We start from the raw sequence: 24,037 nt of genomic DNA, 5'->3' as shown, positions 1-24,037 counted from the left end.
AATTTTGAACGTGGAAGTTTGACTTGAACTGGGGACATATAGGTGGAGACACTCAGTAGAAAGCTGAATATCAGGTTTAGAGACCAGGGGATAAGTTTACCTGCCTCCCTCTCCCTCCTGTCCTCACCCTCCTTCTCTATTACTTATCTATTTACATTCGGGAATCATAAGTCTATAAGTGGAAAATAGAGCAACCGGGAATAGATGAGATTGCCTAGGGAAGAAATAAGGAGTTAGAAGAAGAAGTGTTGCAATGAAGAAAAAGAAAAGGAGGGGCCCTGAAGAAGAGGTAGTGAGGGAGAAGAAAGCAAGACCTATGAAGCAATGTTAACATTGCATACTAACTTAGAGACCTCTTGATGTATTTTCTCATTTGATAGATTAAGAAGGCAAGGCTTAAAATAGCAAATGATTGCCCTAAGAACCTTTTTTTTATTTTCTCATTCCTGGCTGAGCATTCTTACCACATTTTAATGATTTTGCCTTATCAGTAAAACTTGCAGTGTTTTATTAATCTTGTATCTACCATGGCATATAGCAAAGTGTTTCACCAAGAGCAGTCACTCAGTGCAGTGTTTTAAAGAAAGAAATGAATTACAAATGATCTTTTGGAAATATGAGTGGGCAACATCCAGTAGATCAAATTAAAATGTGAGACTAATGAGGAATTTAAAAAAAAAATTCACAGCAACTGTATGTTAAAGTATGAAAGGAAAAATAAATCAACCACCTCCGATCCATTGCAAAGGGAATTTTCAGTAACTTTCTCCTGGACACTTCTACATAGAAGGGTTATTTCTGGTACTTGTTCACTTCCCTTTGGAACTTCTTTCCTTGCTCCTTAGAGTTCTCATTCCCAAATCGTGTTCCATGTCCCAAGCCCCCTGTTTTCCTTGCCACATCCAGCCTGCCTTCTCTAATACCCACACTTCAACATCAGCCCCAGAACCCCAGTCATAGATATCAAAAGAAATAGTCAACATTTTCAGATCTGCTTCTGTTAGAAGTGGATGCATCCTGCTTTAATGGATGACAACTGTGTATTTTCAAGGACGGGCCACCTGGTGCTAGGGTTGGGTCACATTCCACTGGGGAGTTCCCGGATGGAGTAGAATAGCACATTCTTGTACTCAGAGTGTCAGAAGGTGGGTGGTTCCCCTGGAGGAGAGCCCATTTTCTACACTATTTTTCTGTACTGGAAAAGAGAAGTTGAAACATTGAGAAATGCAGCCCAGGCTGATGTCTTGAGGCATAAAAAGCAGTGGGCTTGATTCTTTGCTATCGTTCTCTAAGTAATGATTAGGTTGAATAAGGCAGCGTTTGCCTTTTTAAAATATAGGGGACCCACTCTCTCAGCTTCTGAGAAAACTGAAAGTAGCTGCTTGCCAGAGATTTGTGCAAGCTTACTGGCGTGGTGGGTGGAAAAAATAGCACGGACCAATGTGAGGGAAACATCGACTCGTCCCTCCTTCCAACATGCGCCTGTGATGCGTCCCCAGAAATGCTGGACAGATGGTGAAGATCACCTTGGTGGCATTTGCATCAGACCTCGGAGTCTGTGTGCAGGGAAGCCTCCAATGAGAGGGGGCTCAGCAGAGTTGTGCACGTCTACATTTAGATGTCAGGGTGCCGTTGCCGGGATTTGCATCTGTGTGGCAAGTATGAGAAAGCTTATCTGACACAATGCTAACGACTGTGGTTCACAGTGTTTAAAAAGATGAGGGAAGGTCAGAGGAGTTAATTACTTATGGTAAAAAATCTAAATGCTCAGAGGAATTAACTGGTGTTCTGTAATTAATTAAAAAAAAGACTCCGTTGAAAATATGATCTTAATATAGCATCAGGAGTTTGAATTCCATCTATACTTATTGCAGTCCGTGAACATTATCTTATTGTCCTAATAATGAGTTTGGAGGCAGTAAGCTGCATTCTTTTTACCAGATTTAAAAGAAATCAAATTGGGAGTGCAGAAAAGACAAAGCAGAGAAAACAATATCTTTGATATCTTCTTGCTTATTATGCTGTGGTGAAATGAATACCACAAATGCTCTTGATGATGAAGACGGTTTAGATTGTTTAGAATTGAAGAGACAATATATAGTTTCCCTGTTGTTACAGATTTTATAGATTTTCTGGCACACAGGGATGACGTGGATTAAACCCCAGGATTTCGCTGTAGTGATAACTCTTTGAAAAAAAAATGGGGGGGGGGATCTTGCTACCATTCGTTGAATTTTTCTGTCATCAATTTTCTGGCACATATCAAGATGAGCCAGCCCTGTACATAGGCAGAGAATGGAGACGAAATACTATCAGCATCTACCTGTTTTTTCTTATCTCCAAAATAGAACTTAGGTCGTACTTTCCTCCTATTTATTCTGGAATTTCCCATTGATGTCTTGTGGAGGCTGCAGAGAAGGATTCCCCAAGAATCTGTAAATATGTCATATTCACTAAACTCTGAGAATTTACTTGTGAAGTCATTGAATAAAAAACCAGAGTTATGTCAAGTTATCTTTAAACAGACAAAATAGCATTCGGATCTGTGGAATTTAAGAGTAACCAGATTGACTGAATAGATGTTATTAAAGAAAGGTTTTCATCACGATGGGAGGGGACGCCAAAGGCCAATATTGACAAGTGGTTCATCCAAGCACTGTGCCAAGGAGGGGAACTGGGGCCAACCAAGGATCACACTTCCAGTCTCATTGGCAAAGCTATTATTAGTATTGTGGCACTCGATGCCCTAGGCTACCTTAAACTAATGCCATTATATACTCAATTAAGGTAACTTCTCTATTGCAAGCTCACCAAACTTCTGCTTATGCTTTGGCTTCTATATAGGGGAGTAAAAGGGGTTACACCAATTTCAATATTGGAGACTTTTGTAACAGGCCTATTTGTAGTTCGATTCTGGTTTTATACATCTGTTTGCCAGTTTGGTTACTGTGAGTTTACACTGAGAGCTTGTATTTGCTCTTAGTGCCCTGACAACATTAGGTTTTTGAGCCTAAGTGGTTTAAGGTGAAAACGCTGTGGCTGTGAGGATAGCTGGCATCAGCCACCATCTTCCTTTGATGACACTTGTATGCAACACTGTTGGCCAACATATAGACTATTCATAATTCTGTAACAGCTGTGTGAGTTTCTCTTTTTGTTAATTCAGCATTGTTTCTAAAACTAAGTTTTACGTGTTGCCTGGGAAGAACAAAGAGAGCTTAAGGAAAGTAGGAGTAACAGCTTTCCTCAATTAATACAATTTCAACCAATGATTCCTAATCTATGTATGAGCTGGGCTTCATCTTGGGAAGCACTTGAGAACTTACAGAACTTACTTCATTCAGTTTTATGTTCTAGCCAGCCCTTTAAATGCATGTTGCAACAATCATAAAAGTGCCCACCATAAGGACTGGCTTAAGTTTATGTCTCACCGGAGACCAGTCCTCTTGCTTGCGCGCTCCTCTCTAGCCACGAGTAGCTGGGAGGGAGCAGACACAGAAGAGGTGCAGGGTTGGGTTTAATCAGCATTAGGTTTTTACCAAGTGAGCATACAAAAGGAGCCAGCCAGAAAGGCACTGGTAGTGTGTGCCAAGAAGTGCTTATGATGATGGACTGTGGATTTTAAGCTGGGTAAGGGGGGGAAAAAAGAGGGTAGGATCAATGGATTGTCAGTTTTGGGGAGGCTGAAGGATTGGTGGAGTATGGGTACCAGAGGATGAATTGGGAGGATGGGATATGGTGGTGGGAAAGTGGGTTGTTTGAGAAAATCCAGACAAATGTGTTCAAGACAAAACCACTCTCTGACACTTGGTAGGTGATTATGCAAGTTATTTAGCCTCTGCCTCTATTTTAAATTTTTTATTTCTAAAGTGGGAATAACAATAATACGTATTTTATGAGGAAGCTGCAAAGATAAGTGATATAATGGATGTAAATAACCTAGCACGGTAAATAGCTAATATTTGATAGTTAAGTAAATGTCAATTCTTATGTTTCTACTACACAGCAAATCGCTTTGAAAGCAGGAACATCTCCCTCTCTCTTCTTCCCCCCCATCTCTGCCTCTCTCTTTGTCTCTCTCTCTCTCTCTCTCTCTCTCTCTCACACACACACACACACACAGACACACACACAGAGTCTATGATAAATGTATGTGGAAAGAGACAGTAGTGCTGGGCCCCGATGAAAATAATGAGTGTGTCTGTATGACGAGGCTTCTCAGGGATGTCCCCAAACAGCTTGGGCCAGTGGAGGGTTTGGATTGTTTAGGGTGAGTGGGAGGAACCTGAAACACAGTAGGTGAGAGTTGGAAAAACAACAAGCTTTTCTTACTTGTTAAATTTGGTTTTTTCAACCATAATTGTATTTGAGGTCAACATATGGAACCTGAAAATTCTCATGAGTAAGCTTTTTGGTTTTTCGTTTTTTATATATAAATACATAGGAAATACTTTTTTAAAAATGTTGTCTGCTGTTCTTTTGAAGAGTTCTTAATTGGAAAATGCTTGATGTTTTCTTAGAGAATTTTTTTGTATGTGAATATCATAAGGAGGAGCTTTTTCAGGTTATTTCTGATTAAGTAGATGGAGTCAGTAGACATTTTCTGGAAGTTCACCGTGCTTGATTGTATCATGGAGAGGCTCCCTGTGGCTGGGGGAGGGTTGGAGTGTGGCTGTTCTGCCCTGTGCTGTCATTTCAAGTGCTCTCTTTGGTAATCAGGTAACTCAGTGGTCTCCAAGCTCTATAACCACAATAGCCTCGCTGGAGACACTCGACTGGGGGCTCAGTAATGTGGCATATTTGAGACATCTTAAAGACATAAGTTGGAGGTTCTGAGGTAAGTTTGCAGAGAAGAGTGAAGGGTCATTATGATGAGCCTAAGCAAAAGATAGTCAGGACTCAGTGAATATGAAACGAATAAATAGATGGATGCACCAAACTTCCAGTTATAAAGTAAGTCCTGCGGATGTAATTTACAGCATAGTGACCATAGCTAAGAATACTGTAATGTATATTTGAAAACTGCTAAGAGACTAAATCTTATAAATTCTCAACACAAAAAGAGAAAAAAAATTGTAACCATGATGGTGATAGATGTTAATGAGATGTGATTTCACAATATACACAAATATTGAATCATTATATTGTACACCTGAAACTAATACAGTGTTATATGTCAATTATATCTCAATTAAAATATATGTCAATGGATGCACACATGGAAGAAGTAAGTCATGTGTTGCGAGAGAATGTTGACTAATTCAGGGTGCGATTAGCCTGTCAGGGAATGAGGGAGACAAGCACAAGTTCTATACACACAGAACTCTGTGCTTAGAAAAAAGGAGTAGATCTGTTCTCTTTGTGTTTTAGGTAGTAAGAAATTTTGATGACAGACATGGCAAATTATTCTAGAGAGATCCTGAAATCATGCCCAGAGATGTCTGTGAGGTCGTGAGCAGAAGGGATGCAGACGAGAATCAGCAAGTGAAAGGAAGAAGGGACCCTGTAAGTTAGGGACCCAGAAGAAGAGGGGTATGGAAAACTGAGAAGGGGAGAGCCATAAGAGATGCTAAAGGAAGTGCTGAAGGATTCCTTAGGGAAGGGGTGGGGTCGAAGCCTCTTCTTTGTGAAGGAGCTTACCCCCTTTCCTGGGACTGGGAACTGCGGGGATTCAGTTCTGTGCTCTGTCAGACCCTCACTATGTCTGACACGCCAGTGACTGATGGTCTTATTACATCAAATTTCAAAAATATCAAGACTGCAGTAAAAATGAACCCGGCATTGTGTGGTTTTATTTTTTTCTTCTAACCATTGTGTGCATTAGTCACCACACTAAAAAAACAGTGAGAAGACAGAAGTGCCCAAGGTGGTAGAGAAAACATGTCAACATTCAAAGAATAATTAATGAAAAGTGTTGCTGTTTTAACACCACAAATGAAAGTCAGTCCCAGTCCTACCCAGTTCTTCTAAAAAATATCCAGGAACTCCATTCCCTGGAAACAGCCACACCTGCTTCCCGATCTGAGCCTGTCCTTGGTGCAAGTTTAATGAAAGCGTCTTCACTGTGGACCTGAGCCTGGTGCCTGACATGTCTGGATAAATTACCCCAGTAGCCAAATGCTCACTAAACTGAGGCCTTCCTTGCAATCTTTTCTCATTTTTGCTTTTTGTGGTGTGAGTTTTTACTTTTCAGATCTTCACTGTGTTCTCCTATGGATTAAAATTCTCCTATCTTTCCCTATCTTCCTACTCTCCCCTGCCAGGTGAGAAGGGCCTAACTCCTGAGTTGGCTGGCTGGTGTTCAAAATCAGGTTCCTAACTGCCCACACCTTGGGGAAGACACTCTCAAGAGAAAGCAAGCACCACGAGCTTGAACTGAAGGGTCAATCAGACAGGCTGGTCATGCCAGTGAGGGTTAGTTCGGGAACCCGAAATGTAATATTCTTCCCCGCACAGAGGGTTCTGTTGACCTCCAGGTTCAATGACTTAAGATGGCTCTGGACAGTTTCCAGACCCCCACTTGCAAGTGGGCAGGGGCAGAGCTTCTAATTCTGCTAGGCTGAGTCAGTCATTGTTGCCCAGATGGGTGTGGCTGAGGACACAGATGGCAGGTAATCATTAGGGGAGGTAGGGATGGGGCTGGGACAGGCTGGAACAGACAGCTGTCATTCTGGGTCACTTAGGCAAGCACCCCACCCCCCAAAGACTGTGCAAACCACACCATTTTGTGCCATGTTATGTGTGTGTGTTCCTTTCCCTTTTGTTATCCCTCAGTTGTGAGAAATCATATTGAAAAACAGCATTACAAAGGTTATTTTCCAGAGGCTTATGGATATGAACCCAAACCTTCTTTACTCTTAAATGATTGCTGTTGCTAGGCTCCCCTTCCAAAGATCTCTTAGATGGGGCTGCCAGCAGAGTCAGTGGCCTTCACCTGTCCTTAGAGATGAGAACTTGGGCTGTTGTTCACTCCTGCAGGGCCTGCCACGGAAACATTGTCAACCTTTCACCCCAAGCTCTGTTATTTATTTATTTGAGAGCATGCACACACACATGTGCGCCCAGAGAGGGGCAGGGGCAGAGGGAGAGAGAATCTCAAGCAGACTCTGCAGTAAGCACAGGGCCAACGGGTGGGGGTGGGGGGCTTACTCTCAACACCCCGAGATCACGACCTGAGCCGACACCAAGAGTTGGACCCTGAATTGACTGCACCACCCAGGCGCCCCTGTGAATTCTTCCTTTTAAGCCATCTTAATGAAATCAGAAGTATTTAACTACAACTACCAGCTCTATTTCCTCTTTCCTTCCCACCCTCCCTTTCTTTCCCTTCCCTCCCTCTTCCTCCTTCTCTTCTTCCCCTTCCTCCTTTATTTGTGACTTTGAAACAAGTAAGTTCGAAGTTTGAGTCGTCTCCTTGTTAGGACATGTTATTTTATCAAAGAATTAGAAATCCCTAGTCTAGACTATTCCTATTCATAATTTATTCTTGTAACACCCTTAGATTATGTCTATCTGCCAACCTGGCTACATATCGGCTCATCTATCATCCATCCATCCCGGTATCTATTATCTGTCCATCTAGAGAAATACTAGGTTTTTAGAGTGTGATGAGAAATGAAAGTTTGTGATTAGATATCTTTTCTAAATAACATTAATCTAAAGCAACATGCAAAAATGGACTCCTACCTCACCTGCATGGAGTCAGCTGAGACACTTGTTAAAAGGACAGGAATGTCTGTGAAGGCTGAGAATCAGTATTACGGACAAGACTGCTCCTCCCACCCCCATCATTTTTAAGCACATTATGTTTCATGAACCCTGCATATGGAGACTTTGTAAACCACAGTGCATCATACAATGTAAAGGACAATTCTGAAGTGATAGCTAAGTGGTGGTGAGGGATAAACATACATCTGGGAGCCACCCCAATCCCTTGTGGAAATTAGAATTATGAATAAATAAAAATGGAAGGATATATGAATATATATATCCAAATGAATATGTAGGAAATATCTTTAAGTAGCTACATACCAGGTTTTTTTTTCCTTTTAATTCCTACCTTGAATGCTTTATCCTATCTATTCTTCAAAGAGATTAAATCTCTTTCCCATTGAAACTTGACAGCCTGTTAGAGCCCATGGAGCTATCTATCTTCTAGAATAATAATGCTTTTTTAAATTCACCAGTATTTCTCAATGTTCCATAAAACACTAGTTCTTGAACTATCTCTACCACCATGAAAAAAATTGTGACATGTTTGTGAAAGTTCAGCATACATAAATTAGGGAAATACTACAAATTTTATAGTTGCTATTTAAGCTCCATAGTGCTTGTTACCTTATTCCAGATTACGGAAGCCTTGCAGTAATAATTTTTTTCCTTTTTAAAAATCAACGTTTCTGAAACTTATTTGACCAGAGAGCCTTTTTCAAAAGCATAGCACTTACCAACATCTCTTTCTCTCTCTCGAAAATCTGGTCTATATATTTTATTTGCTCATCAATGTCAAGCCTTGAACTATCTCTTACATTTACTGTTTAATCCTCTATGCACTGGTAGCAAAATTATCTCCACTCAGTATATACATATATGTCACATAGGATTGTATGTTTAGGGTATTTTATTGAGTGAATGATCCTGTTCATGCTTGTTAGTAGGACTATTGCTATATATAAGCATAGTCTTTTTGGATGACAGTGGACCTTCCAGAGACAGGTCCTGTTTATTTATTTATTTAAAAAGATGTTTATTTATTTATTTGAGAGAGAGGGAGTGAGAAAGAGAGACAGCATGAGAGGAGGGAGAGTAAGAGGGAGAAGCAGGCTCCCTGCGGAGCAGAGAGCCCGAAGCAGGACTCGATTCCAGGAGTCTGGGATCATGATCTGAGTCGATGGCAGCCACTTCACCGACTGAGCCACTCAGGTGTCCCCAGAGGCAGGTCTTGGGACAGAAAATGAAAATTAAGATAGCAGGCTCTAGGTAAGTAGAGAGGGAATTCCATTCTTTCTGGGTCTTGCTATTTTTATGGCTTTTAAAAAATTATTATTATAATGATGATAATATTAATTACCATTTATTGTGCACTTATGCTCTGCCGTGTGCCAAGTACTTGTTATTTCTTTTAATTCTGAAAACAACCCAGTGAGGAAGGCATCATCAATGCTATTTTCCAAAGGGTAATAGATATTTAGTGGTTTACGTCCACACAGATATGTAACAAAACTGGGATTTGAACTCCTATCTGTCTGACATCAGAGTCCACAGTCACGATCATTCTGTCTACTGTCTGCCGAATGTGGAAGTCTTTGAGCGTGCTTCTTTGCTGGCCAATTTTAAAGGTGGTCTCTTGAGATGGAGTGACACTAGGGTTCAGCAGGGAGGCAACTCCCCAAGCTGAAGATAAATAGATATACATTCTTAGCCATATGATCTTGTGCCATGGTTGGTGTGGGCAGGAATATGTGTGTGTGTGTGTGTGTGTGTGTGTGTGTGTGTGTGTGTGTTTATTTCTCTTTTGTTATCCCTTGGTTGCTAATTAACCACATTTAAATATTCTGGATTTACTTCATTTATGCTGTGAGTAATTAAAGAAAATATTAGATGGCCATAATTGGACCTGAGCTAAAGGGGAAACAGTTTCTCCCCTCAGAATGGCAGCGACTATGACCGTCAGACAGAGGTTGCCAACCAAGGGAAGGTGGTCTGGAGAAAAGACTGGTGCCTGTAAGTCTGCTGTTTTCCCTTCTATCAAGATGTCCTTTCTAATGTCTACAACTTATTTTTGGAAATAAGCATTTTTTTTATACTTCTTCTCTGAGAAATATTTTTGTACATTATTATGAGGAAGCAATAATTTTTATTATCCCTTTAAGGACCCATAATGCTTAGCATGGTAACTTGTCCCAAGTAGGTGCTCAATAAATACTGGTTAGTAAGAGAGAACAAGCCCCTTTTCCAACTTGATAATGGATGGTGTTCGGGAACAAAGGGGAAAATAAACCCTTTATTCAGCACCCTGAATGTGCCAGAGTGTAATTTTGAGATTGATAATGAGATATCACATCATTGTTTTTGAAGTATGCTCATTTGCTTAGGGTATACAGACTAGCTGTTTTTAGTTGCTTATCAATTATATGGCATTTAGCTTTTTATGTTGTATCATTTAACAGCAGGCTACTAATCAGAATTTCATTTAGCTTTCAATTGCATGATGTAGTGAGACCCAAAATGGATATAATTTCAGGAAGGTGTTTTACCAAATTATTTTTGACCTGAGAAGGATATCCACAAAGCAGTTATCTGTAGCTTCTATTATATCGAATTTCTACTTAATTAAAATTGTGTCTCTAGTCTAGAAATTATTTTCTAAGAAATGCTTTCTTGCTAAATAAGACTGTTATATATACAGGAAAACTAACTTTATCTAGTGACAGCTGCTGCATACTGAGGAGAAAAATGTATTGCCGTAAATTTCAATGCAATTTTTGTTAGGTCTTCTTAGGTACCGCTCTAATGCCATCATCTATTGAGATGATATCTAGTTCCCTTAAAGAAGTCAAGAATGAACAGCTTCAAGTTCAAGATACACTTTGCTCAAGTCTCTGATAATGGCTAACACTGGGATCAGCACGGACCAGTGAGTAAAAACAAGGAAAACAAATAAAAACCCCCAGCACATGACCTAAATACAGATACCTAAACTCCAGTTCCAGCTTTGTCCCTGTCTGGCTTTGGGGCCTGGGTCCTATACATTACAAATCAAGAGGTGGAAAGTTGTGCTTCTCACCTTTGTTGTGAAGATGGATAGCGGAGTACCAGTGTGGATCTGGGTGAGACTGTACGATAGATTAGGGCTGTCATTCAACTGTAATGAAATCGTTGGCAGGGGACACTCAACCCAATGGGTAAATTATGGTGGATGGGACCATGAGGCTTTCAGCCTACTGTGAATGAAATGGGCAAAGGGACAGGGAGAAAGGCAGACTCCCTGCTGATCATGGGGCTTGATCTCCTGACCCTGAGACTATGACACAAGCTAAAATCAAGAGTTGGATGCTTAACTGACTCAGCCACCCAGGTGTCCCTCACCAGTCTCAATTTTATTCGTACTTTAACTCTTATATTACACATGAAAAGGCAGAGTAAGAATTAAAATTTCTGTGTCACTGGAGACATATTTTTGTATATTAATTGATTAATCTCCACTTTTCTGGTTGTTGCAGTTGTTATCTTGTGACACTTTCTCTGTTCAAGCAGCAAATCCATGGGGCATCAAAGAACAGAGAGAAAAAAGGGGGAAATTTTTGACTCTTGGAATCTTCACAAGTCAAGGTCAAAATATATGGCAGAAGTCACAGCAATGTTTGGAAGGATCTTTAATCAGCCAGGGTTAGTTTTCCCAATAATGGAGTCTAGGCTGTGGGAGGTATATGGCCAGGGGAAAGTTGACAGCCTAAGAGGCTGGCTTGTTCCCTGGAAACCTTGCTGCCTGTACTCCTTGGCCTGAGGCCCAGGACCTGGACGAGGCTGGAAACCTGAGACATAGTAGAGCCTGGTGCTACCTTTCCTGAGTGGGGCTTGGGAGAGCAGCATGGCTCAGGAGCAGAGGAAATGTCATGAGTGGTATCCAGGTGTGTGGACCTGTGTCAGCTCCCCAGGGTCCCCACATCCCTCAGCCTGGCAAGAGGAGAAGCAGACCATTTTCCCATGCTACCAAGAGTCGTGCAAACATGGCATAGAAAGCTGTCAGACCACAAGTAGCTTAAGGGTCAGCGTGTGACAGATGCAGCAATAAAATGCGTGGACTGATAACCACCAAGATTGAGAGCCCACTCATGCCCTGACCCCCATTGATAGCTCAGAACTTTGTCAAAGCCCCCCAGAAACTTAGACACAACCCTGACAGAAGGTCATAATTAGATGGAAATTAAGTTTTGTCACCTGGGAAACTGTGAGCTTGATATGGAAAACGGGGTTGGTTATTTCAACTACAAAGGATGCATGTACATGTTTGATTGTATGGACCCAAATGAGTTTCCATGGAACAACCGTATTAATATCCACCAAACTCCAGGCCACACTGGCTGCTTCTGTTGCCTTTTTCCAGATGTGTTCAGCTGGACCCATCTCTCCCTGTTTGAATTCTGGTGAGTGGTGTTTTGATAGGTAATTAACAGCTATTCTCGGCATTAGTTGAACAGTCTGGTTTGTGCTCAATGACAAAGGTCACTTGGATACATACCTTATCATTACCTGAGGCTACTGAACTGCTTCTTGTACACATTAACTTCTATTATCTTTCAATCCAGAAAAAAGAAAAACAACCCATGGCAAGAGGAAAACACATTTTAAGAATTTTACGAATCATGATTTTTGTGTCTAAAAACTGCTGTTTTGTTAGGCGAGCAACTGCCTTCAAAACATTTTGTCTCAGTCCTCTACCATAGATATGGTAAAACAATAGTTTCCTATTATATTTGAAGGGTTTTTTTTTTTTTTTTTCTTCCTCCTGCTGGCAGACAGAGGTGGGGTGGGATGGGCTAGACAGAGAGACGAGAATCCAGATCTTATTTGCAAGTCTCCACTTACCAACTATGTGACTGTGCTCGTTATTTCTCTTCCCTGTGCCTCAGTTGCCTTACCTTGTAAAATAAGTGTTTCGATTAAGTGTCTTTCAAGTCCTTGTTAATGCAGAGATGTCCTGGTTCCATGGGTGCTCATCCTCTGTGAGGTGGTAATAAAAACAACCTGAGATCAGTAACTGGCACACAATGATGGAAAGCACTGGATGTTATATTTTTGTAGATTTTTGTAAATTAAGGATCATGTCTCTCTCTCTCTTTTTTTTTAAGATTTTTTATTATTTATTTGACAGAGAGAGACGCAGAGAGAGGGAGGGAACACAAGCAGGGGAGTGGGAGAGGGAGAAGAGGCTTCCTGCGGAGCAGGGAGCCCGATGCGGGGCTCGATCCCAGGACCCTGGGACCATGACCTGAACCAAAGGCAGACACTTAACTGAGCCACCCCGGCGCCCCGAGGATCATGTCTCTTTGTCACCATCAGTATTGGTGATCCACAGTTCCCATTAAGCGGATGAACAACACGATTGCGATGCTAGGAGAGAATGCAGTTGGCTGTAGGTTACGGGGACGGGCGCCTGACTCCTAGGCTGGGTATCCACTAAGGGACTCTCTCTTTGTCATCATCTCCAAATACTCCTTATTCTTCTTCAATTTCCTCAGTAACTAACTGCTCAGTTTGTGTTCCCCCAGAAGCGAAATGTGAGACAAGAATTTGGGACAGGCAATTTATTTGGAGGTGATCCCAGGACGGCTCGTACAGAACTGAGGAAGTAACACAGAGAAGAGAAGGCTAATAGAAGGTGTTTGGGGTTCCCTCCTATCGGGGACCTCTGGAAGACTGAATAGGACATGCCCCACAGCTGTCCCTCTCTGCTGGTATGGAAGAACTGGGATATTCATGCACGGAATTTCTATCCTTTCCTGGTGAAAGGTATTAACTCCCCCAAATGTCAGGCCTGTGCCCTGGATAGGGCAGGCATGCTCCTGTGGCCAGGGAAAGCCCTAGGGCAGACAGTCGCAGATGCTTGTGGTAGGTAGCAGGTGGTGTGTATGGAAACGGGATTGGGATGCCAAGGGATTTGGGCAGGCCACCAACAGCATCTGCCACACTAGCCTAACCCAGGCAATAACACTCACATTGCTCCAAGGATTCTCCTCCTAGCCTCTAATTCTTCTTATTCTCATTTTATACTTAGCATCTAGAACACACTTCCTTGGCTATTAAAGCTTCTTTAATACCTTCCTCATCTCCGTGTTACTCACCAGCATCCCCTCTGCTATCCAGCTCATCGACAGTTACAGCTTTGCCTCCCATCCTTTGCTAAGCTGTTCCTTCCACTTGGAATGCATGCCTCAGTCATTCCCAACCCTTCCATGCCCTTCCTAGCACACAGAGTGTTTTATAGAGAACATAGCTAGTGCCTTAAACATTTTTTCCTAGATCAAATTACATATTGTCTCAAGAGTTATCTTTTTCCAAAGGCCTTTCCTGCAACACTTTAAGTATTCCTTTGGTCAGTACACATCAGTCCTGTTTTCCACTCCTTTCTATTCACCTATCCAACATTATTAATGTTTTTAGGGCAAACATCATTAAGTCAAGGAAGTCCTCTCTGAGCCATGTGATTAGATTGGATTTCCATGTTGCCTGCTCCAAGAGCATTCAGTGCTTATCCTACTTGTAATTTCTGTTCACTTTCTTTTTTATTTTGTTTAAGGATTTAAGTAATTAATGAATTAATTTAGAGAGGGTGAGCAGGGGGAGGGGCAGAGGGAGAAAGAGAATCTCACGCAGACTCCATGCCGAGTGTGAAGCCCAGGGCAGGGGTCAATCTCACGACCTCAAGATCATGACCTGAGCTGAAATCAAGAGTCGGATGCTTAAAAGACTGAGCCACCCATGTGCCCCAATTTCTGTTTACTTTCAATCAGCCTTCCAGGATATACTTCTGAGGCCATGAGGCAGATACCATGGTTTTACTGCACTCCTAGAATTGGCCCGGTGACTGGCACGTAGTAGGCATTGATGAAAATTCACTGAATCATGGTATGAATAAACGATGCCATTTTGGGCTGATTAACATTTTTAAAGACTAATTGATTTCACTTCTGAGCATTTTTCTCATGAATTTATAAACGTATTAAAAGTGGAAATTGTTTCTCCTGTAACTCCTCTAGAGTGCTATATGCAATGTACTTCATAGAGTAGGATCTTCAAAGTGTTTGTAAATAAATTTACTTGATAACTCCAAAGTCCCACACTGAGTGCTTTGGTAAGAGATAACTTGGACCACCAGAGGCGTGCTTTTCTCTCTCAGGTGAAATACAGCAACAATTCAACTAGAGTAAATTAATTGTAGGAGAGGGACTAAGTAATAAAATCGGGTTTCAAACAGAAAAACAGTGAAGAAATATATCATGTGATTAGGAAGGATAATGAAGGTAATGAAAATAGATACTATTGGAAAGATGAAAATATTGGGATATGTGTTGCCAATTGGTCTCAATAAGATACACCAAGAAAAACAAATTAGTTTAACGAGCAAAAGCAAACACAAGATTTGCAGTTAATACTTTTGAAGAAAAAAAAAAGTAGATGATGGGAGCAAAGCAAACTAAATTTTAAAAATACAGAACAAGTTAATCAGTTTAGATCGATATGCATTAAGATAGCAGAGACACTTTTGAAAAGATCTCGTGTTTAACAGAATAATATTAATTGCCATTATTAAAAAAAAAAACTCTCTGAAATATGTTGTGCTTTCCTGGTTAAAAAAACCCAAAATTAGAAATAAACAAAATAGAACAATCTTATTATCTCCACATCTATGTATTTTATCTGTTTGTAAACTCAATTTCTATAATACATAGGTAGATGTTTTCTAAACAGAGGCATCAAAAAAAAAAAATCTCAAAAAGTACTTTGCCTTAAGCATTTAATAGAGTGTGACAGGAGATTTCATTTGCCCAAAGTAGTCAAACATGATTGTGTAGAAGCCCACTAGCTCTTCTGGCACATTATCTGTAAAACAAAAATGAAAACAAACAAAAAACAAAAAAGGAAGCAACAAAGGAACAAAACATTAAAACAAAATATTAACAAAGAGATATTTATATTCTGGGCACTCAAGAGCCTTGACTGGAAGGGAACTTTGTTCCAGGAGTAGATTATGTGCACCGGACCTGAGGGAGAACTGGGAAATCGGGGTTTGTTTCCTGGCATTATTGGGGCTAGAGGAGCTGAAAATGCTCCTTTTAGTAAGAGAAAGGTGACAGCTTGGGGCCAGCAGTGGCGAAATAGTTCGTTTTCCTGCAATCACTTGGAGTCAAGTGCACTTCGAAGGTAAGGCTGTGGGTATCAAATTGCCACAGCTGCAGGACAGCATGCAGGAATTCAAGGCGGGTGGGAGTGGGCGCTTCTTAGCTGCTTGAAAAAAAGAGACTGACAAGTTTAAACACTAAATTCTCAAGTCACAAACTTAAACCCAGGCACTCTAACTGATGATTCTAGTAGAACCTTTTGACTCTTATATCCACAGAGCTGCGGTCCCCCAAAAACAAATGAAAAGATTTGGCCGTGGGTGGTCAACGTGCTATTTAACACTCCCTGTCTCCAGGTCTCATCTGGAAAAGCTGAAGTATTAAATGGGATGGAGTAAGATCCTGAATATTGAAATGAGACTTATGGGAGGAATCGGAGGACTTGGAATATTCACAAACTCCAAATTCTCTAAGCTTCTCTTGCCAGTGGATGCGACCAAAGTAGCTTAAGCAGATTCTTTTCTTTATCTTACGGGACTATTCCTCCCTTTCTTGAGCCAGTTCTCTTCAGGTTTTAAGCCTCTTTGCCCCATCTTCATTTCAAACTGATAACTAGAGTTAGATTTTAGTTATGGTGTCTACCTTAGTAGTAGGTTACACGATAAAATAAATATATTTACCAATTTATATTATAATATACCTGGGGAAAACACGCAGGACTAACTTCTGAACAAGCTCAACCAAAGAGTGAAAAAAATTAAGTTACTGGTTTTCGTTTGTTTGTTTTTGTTTTGTTTTGTTTTTGCTTTTTGCATAGGCACAGTTATCAGAATTCATTGAGAAGGCAAGGTAGTTTTAATTCTTAGGTAAGATGACTGACAGGAAGCTGTACTGAATGGTGATCATGCTAGAGAAAGTTAAGACACCACAAGTGATTAGACATAATATAAAGAAAGGAATCAAAGACTAGATTTAGAATATGAATCTTACCTTCTTTTTAACTGTGTTTCCTTAAATAGGCACAGAAAACCCTCTCCTTATTCAGGCTTTGAGAAATATTTCAAGTAGAGAACCACTGGCATCTTTAAAAAATGTGATTGTGTTTTTTCTCGTAGGTTGGGAATCACGTTGACAGAAACACCGATACGGAAATTGTACACCTGATTACAATGGAGATGGGAAAATCCTATAGTGGAGGAGGGCAGGTGCAGAAGCCAAGTCAGGCACTTAACCTCCAGAGGCTAGGTGGTTGTGCTTTCTCTAATAGAGACACATGGGTATTTCATGTAGGTTTATTGATCATGGAGTCTATAGATCTGAAATGTATGAGCAACTCACAAAGTTCCTAATCAATTTGCATAAGAACTCCATATCTATTGATAGAGCTCACCAAAAGGGAGACATAGCATTATCCCTATTTCCAGGCCTGTGATTATTTTCTGATTTAAATATATTCCGAGGAAAAGAATATAAGTAGATCTTTCACTTGTTTTGGGATAATAGCTCTAAAAAACACATTCCAGGCAAAGAAGAATGGCACTGTGGTTCTATGGTCAGAGCGGAAGCTTGTGGTGGTCAGGTGATAAGTGGATTCTTGACCCAAGTCCATCACACCATAGACACAGTGAGACCTGTGGACACACCCTCTTCTTTCCCCTCCATTTCCTGAGTGTTTTCTGGGAGAAGAGATCCTGCAACTGGCCCGCTACTCACATCTGCTTCTGACTCATGAATAAGAGTTATTATGAGCGGAAGGACCAGGGATGGCATCCTGGATCTCACCTTCCTCACTAAAAGAGTAAGTGAAGAGCAATAATACATTCCTGTGGAATCCCAGAGATTAATGCTACCATCAATGACTGGAAAGATAGGGAGTGGTCATTTCTATCACAGCTCCATTTAACTCCCCAATTAGGCTGATGGGGAAGACAGATGGGTCTTGGAGAACGAGAGTGGATTATCATAAGCTTAATTAGGTGATGCCTCCAAGTGCAGCTGCTGTTCCAGATGTTGTCTCCTTACTAACTCAAATCAATACAGCCCCTGGCAATCAGTCCAGGCTGCGGTGCAATCAGCTCTACCAACCAGCCCATATGACCCAGCAGATCCAATGAAGCTTAAACAGTTCGTGGCAGATTGGGGTGCTTTGCAGAACCCCAGTAGTAAATTCACAGTTAAAGCCTCTAATACTGTTTTTGTAATAAAAGCTATGACCTCTTCAGCAAGTAACTATTCTTATTCTGAGAAACAACCCTCGAATTCTTACTGGAACTTGGTAGAGACTAAATGCCTGGTCTCATGAAATGAGCTTTCCATTATGAATTGGCCATTAAATTATCCACCAAATCATAAAGTGAGGCATACCTAGCAGCATTCCATCAAGTGGAATATATGCAGGCATACCTCATTTTATTATGCTTCACTTTATTGAGCTTCACAGATACTACATTTTTTTACAAATTGAAGGTTCAAGACTTCAGTGGTAGAAGTAACTGCAGATATGGTGGAAATAGCATGAAAACTAGAATTAGAAGTGGAGCCTGAAGATGGGAAGGAATTGCTGCAATCTGTGATAAAACTTTAAAGGATGAGGCGTTGCTTCTTACGGAGGAGCAAAGAAAGTGGTTTCTTAAGATGGAATCTACACCTGGTGAAGACGCTTTGAAGACTGTTAAATGGCCACAAAGATTTAGAGTACTACATAAACTTAGTTGATAAAACAGTGGAAGGGTTTGAGGGGATTGACTTCAATTTTTGAAGAAGTTCTACTGTAGGTAAAATGCAATCAAACAGCATCGCATGCTAAAGAGAAATCATTCATGAACGAGAAAGTGTCAATCAATGAAGCAAACTTCATTGTTTTCTTATTCGAAGAAGTTGCCACAGCCACCCCAGCCTTCAGCAACCACCACCCTGATTGGTCAGCCGCCATCAAAAGCAGGGCAAGACCCTCCACTAGCAAAAAATTATGACTCTCCAAAAGCTCAGAGCATGGTTAGGATTTTTTTTGACAAGTATTTTTAGATTAAAGTATGTGCACTGTTTTTTAGACATAATGCTATTGCACACTTAATAGACTACAGTATAATGTAAACATAACTTTTACATGCACTGAGAAACAAAAAAATTAATTTGAGTTGCATTATTCTGATATTCGTTTTATCGCGGTGATCTGGAACCAGATTCACAGTATGTCTGAGGTTTGCCTGTGTACAGGAATAGACAGAGGCCAATCTTGAATGCATGAGTTAAATTGCACAAGGAGGATGCTCATTCTCCCCAGGCGTCTTCTTGTACCGCTGCCCTCTCTCAGCCCCACAGGAATGGACACATGGAGGGGTTTCCATGACTAGTTAGTGGTTTGAGAAGATAGATAGATGGATAGATAGATAGATAGATAGATAGATGATAGATAAAGATAGATAGACAAACAGAGGCTTGGTTTACAGATGCTTCTTCCTGATTTCCTAGGAGCAGCATTAGGTGGACTTATGCTACCTAATCGCATCACTTAAAATAGTGGTAGTATTTAACGGAGGTGTATCTTGTTGTCTAATTTGCCTGGAACAAGTCATGGATTGGGTTAAGTAAAAGTACAAATCATAGCAGGTAGGAAAAATGGGTGAGAGTGGTGAAAAGGTACAAACTTCCAGTTACAAATAACTTTTGAGGATGTAATGTACAGTGTGGTGACTATAGTTAACAATACTGTATTGCATTTTTGAAAATTGCTAAGACAGTAGATCTTGAAAGTTCTTGTCACAAGAAAAAATGGTAACTATGTAAGGTGATAGATGTTAACTAATCTTGTGGCGGTCATTTTGCAATATACACGTATATCAAATCATTATGTTGTAAACCTTAAACCAATACAATGTAATATGTCAAGTATATCTCAATAAAACTGGAAAAAAGCATATAAAAGAAGAGGGCTGTCAAAAAAAGAAGAAGAATGCAAACCAATGAGTAGTGATTAATAGCTTGAGCGGGTAATCAGAAATGTGAAAGTAAAAAGACTATTTTGGTAGAAGTATGTAAATAAGCCACATGGGATGAACCCAGGGTGGGAAAATATTAGGAACCATTTAGGTGCTCATCAAAAACTTCTTAAGGGTCAAGATGCTTTCTTGGACGTCTGGATGCCATGCAGCTTCCTCTCCTATTCTACTCAGTGCTTACTCAATGATCTCATGAATGACATAGCAGTGGTGATAGTGCTGATAATACTCAAAACTATTATAGTGGGTTGAATAGTGGCCTCCAAAAGATATATCCTTGTCTTGACACCCAGAACCTGTGAATATGACCTTGTCTGAGTAAAGGTCTTTGCAGATGTAATTAAGGATCTTGAAAGGAGATCACCCTGAATTATCTGAGTGGGACCTAAATCCAGTGACAGGTGCCCTTATAAGAGACAGGTGAAGACATGGACAGAAAGAAGGCCACGTGAAAGTGGAGGCAGAAATTGGAGTTACATGGCTGCAAACCAAGGAACACCTGCAGTCACCAGAATTTGGAAGAAGCAAGGAAAGATTCTCTCCTAGATTCTCCTCCTAGAGAAGAAACAGGCCCTACTAACACCTTAGTTTTTGGCATCTGGTTTCTGAACTCTGAGAGATGGAATTTCTGTTGTTTTAAACAACCAGGTTTATGGTAGATAATTTGTTATGGCAGCCACAGAAATTAATATACTAAAAATTGGGACTTCTCTGAATTAAGCTCATTTTACCATCACCATTGCTGAGCACTCAATTTTCCAGTAGAACTAGTCTATGGTGAGCAAAGGGGCTGGGACCTGGGTGGAACTCCTGGCAGGTTGATTACTTTGGATGCTTTCCATCAAGTATTTGTGTCCCCCTGAAAAATACTTTCAGGGTATGGATTTGCTTTTCCTGCCTACTATGCTTCTGGAAGCATCATTGATTGTGGACTTTAACTTTATCAAAATATTTTGTTCAACATGTCTCTAGCCACACAAGTGATTTTTAGTGAATGAAATCAGGTGATGTGCTACTGCTCATGGGATTATTGGTTTTGTCATATAGCCAATCCCTAAAACAGCTCACTTAAAGAATAGTTGGGTGGCCTGTGGAAGGCTCCTTTTTAGTCCTTGCTAGGAGATCCCCTTTGTGAGATTGGAATGCCTGCTCAGGAGAGTAATATATGGAGCCGTTTATCTCATAGAATAAATGAATCTGGGGGAGAAGGGATGATAGAAGGGTTGGTGCTTCTCAAGATTACACTTCATAATGTGCTCTAGAAATTTGTGCTAACCTCAAATACTTTTGGCTTAGAGGATTTGGTAAGGAAGGGATGATTGTATCCACTAGGCATCATAACAAGGGTTCTTTTTCAAAACTACAATGAGATATCACTTCATACTTGAAAGAATGGCTAAAATAAAAAACACAAGAAGCAACAAGTGTTGGTGAGGATGTGGAGAAAAAGGAATCCTCTTGCACAGTTGGTGGGAAAGCAAACTGGTGCAGTCACTGTAGAAAACAGCATGGAGGTTCCTCAAAAAATTAAAAATAGAACTACCCTACAATCCGGTAATTGCACTACTGGGTATTTACTCAAACAATACAAAGATATGGTAATACATTTATTATAGCATTATTTATAATAACTAAACTATGCAAGCTGCCCAAGTGTCCAACAATGAATGGATAAAGAAGAGGTGGGATATCTTATATATATAATATATTATATATAATATATATTATATATATAATATAAAGAAAAGAGATATATAGAGATATATATATCTATATATTCCATTATAGAGATATACATCTATATAATGGAATATGTATATAATGGAATATTACTCAGCCATTAAAAAGAATGCAATCTTGACATTTGCAGCAACATGGATGGAGCTAGAGAGTATAATGCTAAGCAAAAGAAGTCAGTCAAGAGAAAGATAAATACCATATTATATCACTTGTAAATACCATATGATAAATATCATATGATTTCACTCATATGTGGAATTCAAGAAGGAAAACAAATGAGCAATGGAAAGAGAGAGAGAGAGAAACCAAGACATAGACTCTAAGAGAACAAACTGATGGTTACCAGAAGGGAGGTAGGTTGGGGGATGGTGGAGATAGGGGATGGGGGTTAAAGAGTACATTTATCATGATGAAAAAAGTAAAATAAAATGAAAAAAAATTAAAAAGAGAAACAAAAACAAGGGTTCTTTTGAGCTGGAAGCTGCGACAGCCACTGGCCTTTTGGTTCCTGATCATGAGTTGAATCATGAGTGTCAGTGAATCCTGACACTGAAAGAAAAATGAAGTTGCTAGTTCACAATGCACACAGCAAGGAGTATGGACAGAATCAGTTAGGCTGAGAGTGGGGGTGGAGATCTTTGTGCCACCCTTTTTTAGCAGGAAGAAATAAAAATGATTTAAGATGACTTCAGTCTTGTACAGCAGGATCATCCAGGACTCAGATCTCTTAAGAACAAAGGTTTGTATTGTCCCAGAGGTAAACTTACTCAACCAGCTTTTGTGCTGGCTGATGACAAAGAGAACGTGGAGTTGGTAATGGAGGGGTATATTTGTTCTCATGGTTTTGCATAAACAAAAACTGTAGTCACTTTCATATGATCTTACTTGCTTTGTCTCTCCCTCAGTCTCTCTCTCTTCTTCTATTTACATATTTAACAAGTTTACCTTTTAATTCCTGCCCATTTGCACCCACTATTATATATAGTGCATGTTTAGTTCAGAGGCTGAACCCTATCTATATGGGATGGAGACAAAACTGGAGAAGAGTGGATACTACCCAAAGGTCTGAGACAAGTCATTGGATTGGTACATAATGGGACTTTGGATGGTTTCCTTGTTATAAGAGTAGAAAAGTGTGTTTTAATTATATAAGAGATGGTATTATATTTTACAGAAGCAGATATATGGATTTTTAATTAGTGAAAGAGGTAGAATATAGGGATATTTGTCATATTTTTGCTGCCCAGGGACACAAGTCCCTAAGTTAGGGGAACTCTCTACTATTTGAGGCAGTATACTTACTTTCATTTTAGAAGCCACATGGCATAAATGTTCCTATTTCTCTGTGTGTGCCTATAACCTGAATTTGGATAATGAAATGCTCACGTTAAGGAGTTTTGAACCTAGCAGAAGTGATGCAAGGAAGCTAGACAATACTAGCAGGAGGGTAGTATCAGCACTGCTGGTGTCTGCTGTGCATGGTTCTGGTTACCACAACGTCAGTGAAGAGTTTCTGGGAGTCTACAAAAGTGACAGTTGTGTCCTAAGCCATTCCAGGGGAGAGTTCTTGATGTCATCCTGGTTCCCATTGATTTCCTGAACCTGGTTCTTCAAGTGTTGTATAACATAGAATTTGGCAGATCTTTGTCCTGGGTACAAGGAGGGAACCTTTAAACCCTTGGACGTTCTTGAGTGTTGGGAATGTCTTTGTCATTCATGGTGGGCTCTTCAGACCACACGTGATAGTTTATGCTAATGAAATGGGTTGGGCTCGCCATACCAGAAAAACCAACCACGTGATTAGAGCTTTGGTGCTTTGAGCTCTGTGATAGCAGCCCAGCCTCCACACAAGTGAGGAACTGGAGATTTAGTTTTATCATGTGGCCAATGATTTAAGCCATGAGGCTTATGGAATAAAACCCCAATAGAAACTCTGGATACTGGGGCACCTGGGTGGCTCTGTCGTTAAGGGTCTGCCTTCGACTCAGGTCATGATCCCAGGGTCCTCGGATCAAGCCCCGCATCGGGCTCCCTGCTCCTCGGGAAGCCTGCTTCTCCCTCTCCCACTCCCCCTGCTTGTGTTCCCTCTCTCGCTGTGTCTCTCTCTGTCAAATAAATAAATAAAATCTTAAAAAAAAAAAAGAAAAGAAACTCTGGATACCCAGAACTCTAGTGAACTTTCCTGATCATACATACATGCTCTGGGAGTATGAAGTGTCCTGAGGACATGGAAGCTTCATATTTGGGGGTCTTCCCATCTATTCATTTGGCTGGTCCTGATTTGTATCCTTTCTAATAAAATTGTATTTGTAAGTATAATGCTTTCCTGAGTTGTATGAGTTGTTCTAGCAAATTACTAAACCTGAGGGAGCAGTGGGACCCTTTGAATTGGTGCCAACTGGTGAGAAGTGTGAGTGGTCTGGCAACCCTGGAGCTTGCGACTGGTGTCTGGAGTAG

General features: G+C 40.5%; 1 protein-coding gene across 1 annotated transcript in view; it reads right to left on the bottom strand.

The window, feature by feature from the left end:
* Positions 1 to 12,665, bottom strand: part of KLF12 (Kruppel like factor 12) — a 518,537-nt gene extending 505,872 nt beyond the window's left edge. Inside the window, exon 1 of the mRNA XM_027589983.2 lies at positions 12,642 to 12,665. The gene's annotated coding sequence lies outside the window, so the exon portion shown is untranslated. The remainder of the gene's footprint in view (positions 1 to 12,641) is intronic.
* Positions 12,666 to 24,037: the final 11,372 nt, after the last annotated feature.

The sequence above is a fragment of the Zalophus californianus genome, chromosome 3 (genome assembly GCF_009762305.2).
Source record: "Zalophus californianus isolate mZalCal1 chromosome 3, mZalCal1.pri.v2, whole genome shotgun sequence".
Lineage (NCBI taxonomy): Eukaryota > Metazoa > Chordata > Mammalia > Carnivora > Otariidae > Zalophus > Zalophus californianus.
The sequence above is the reverse complement of the archived record's forward strand: the minus strand, read 5'-3'. Positions and strand labels throughout refer to the sequence as shown.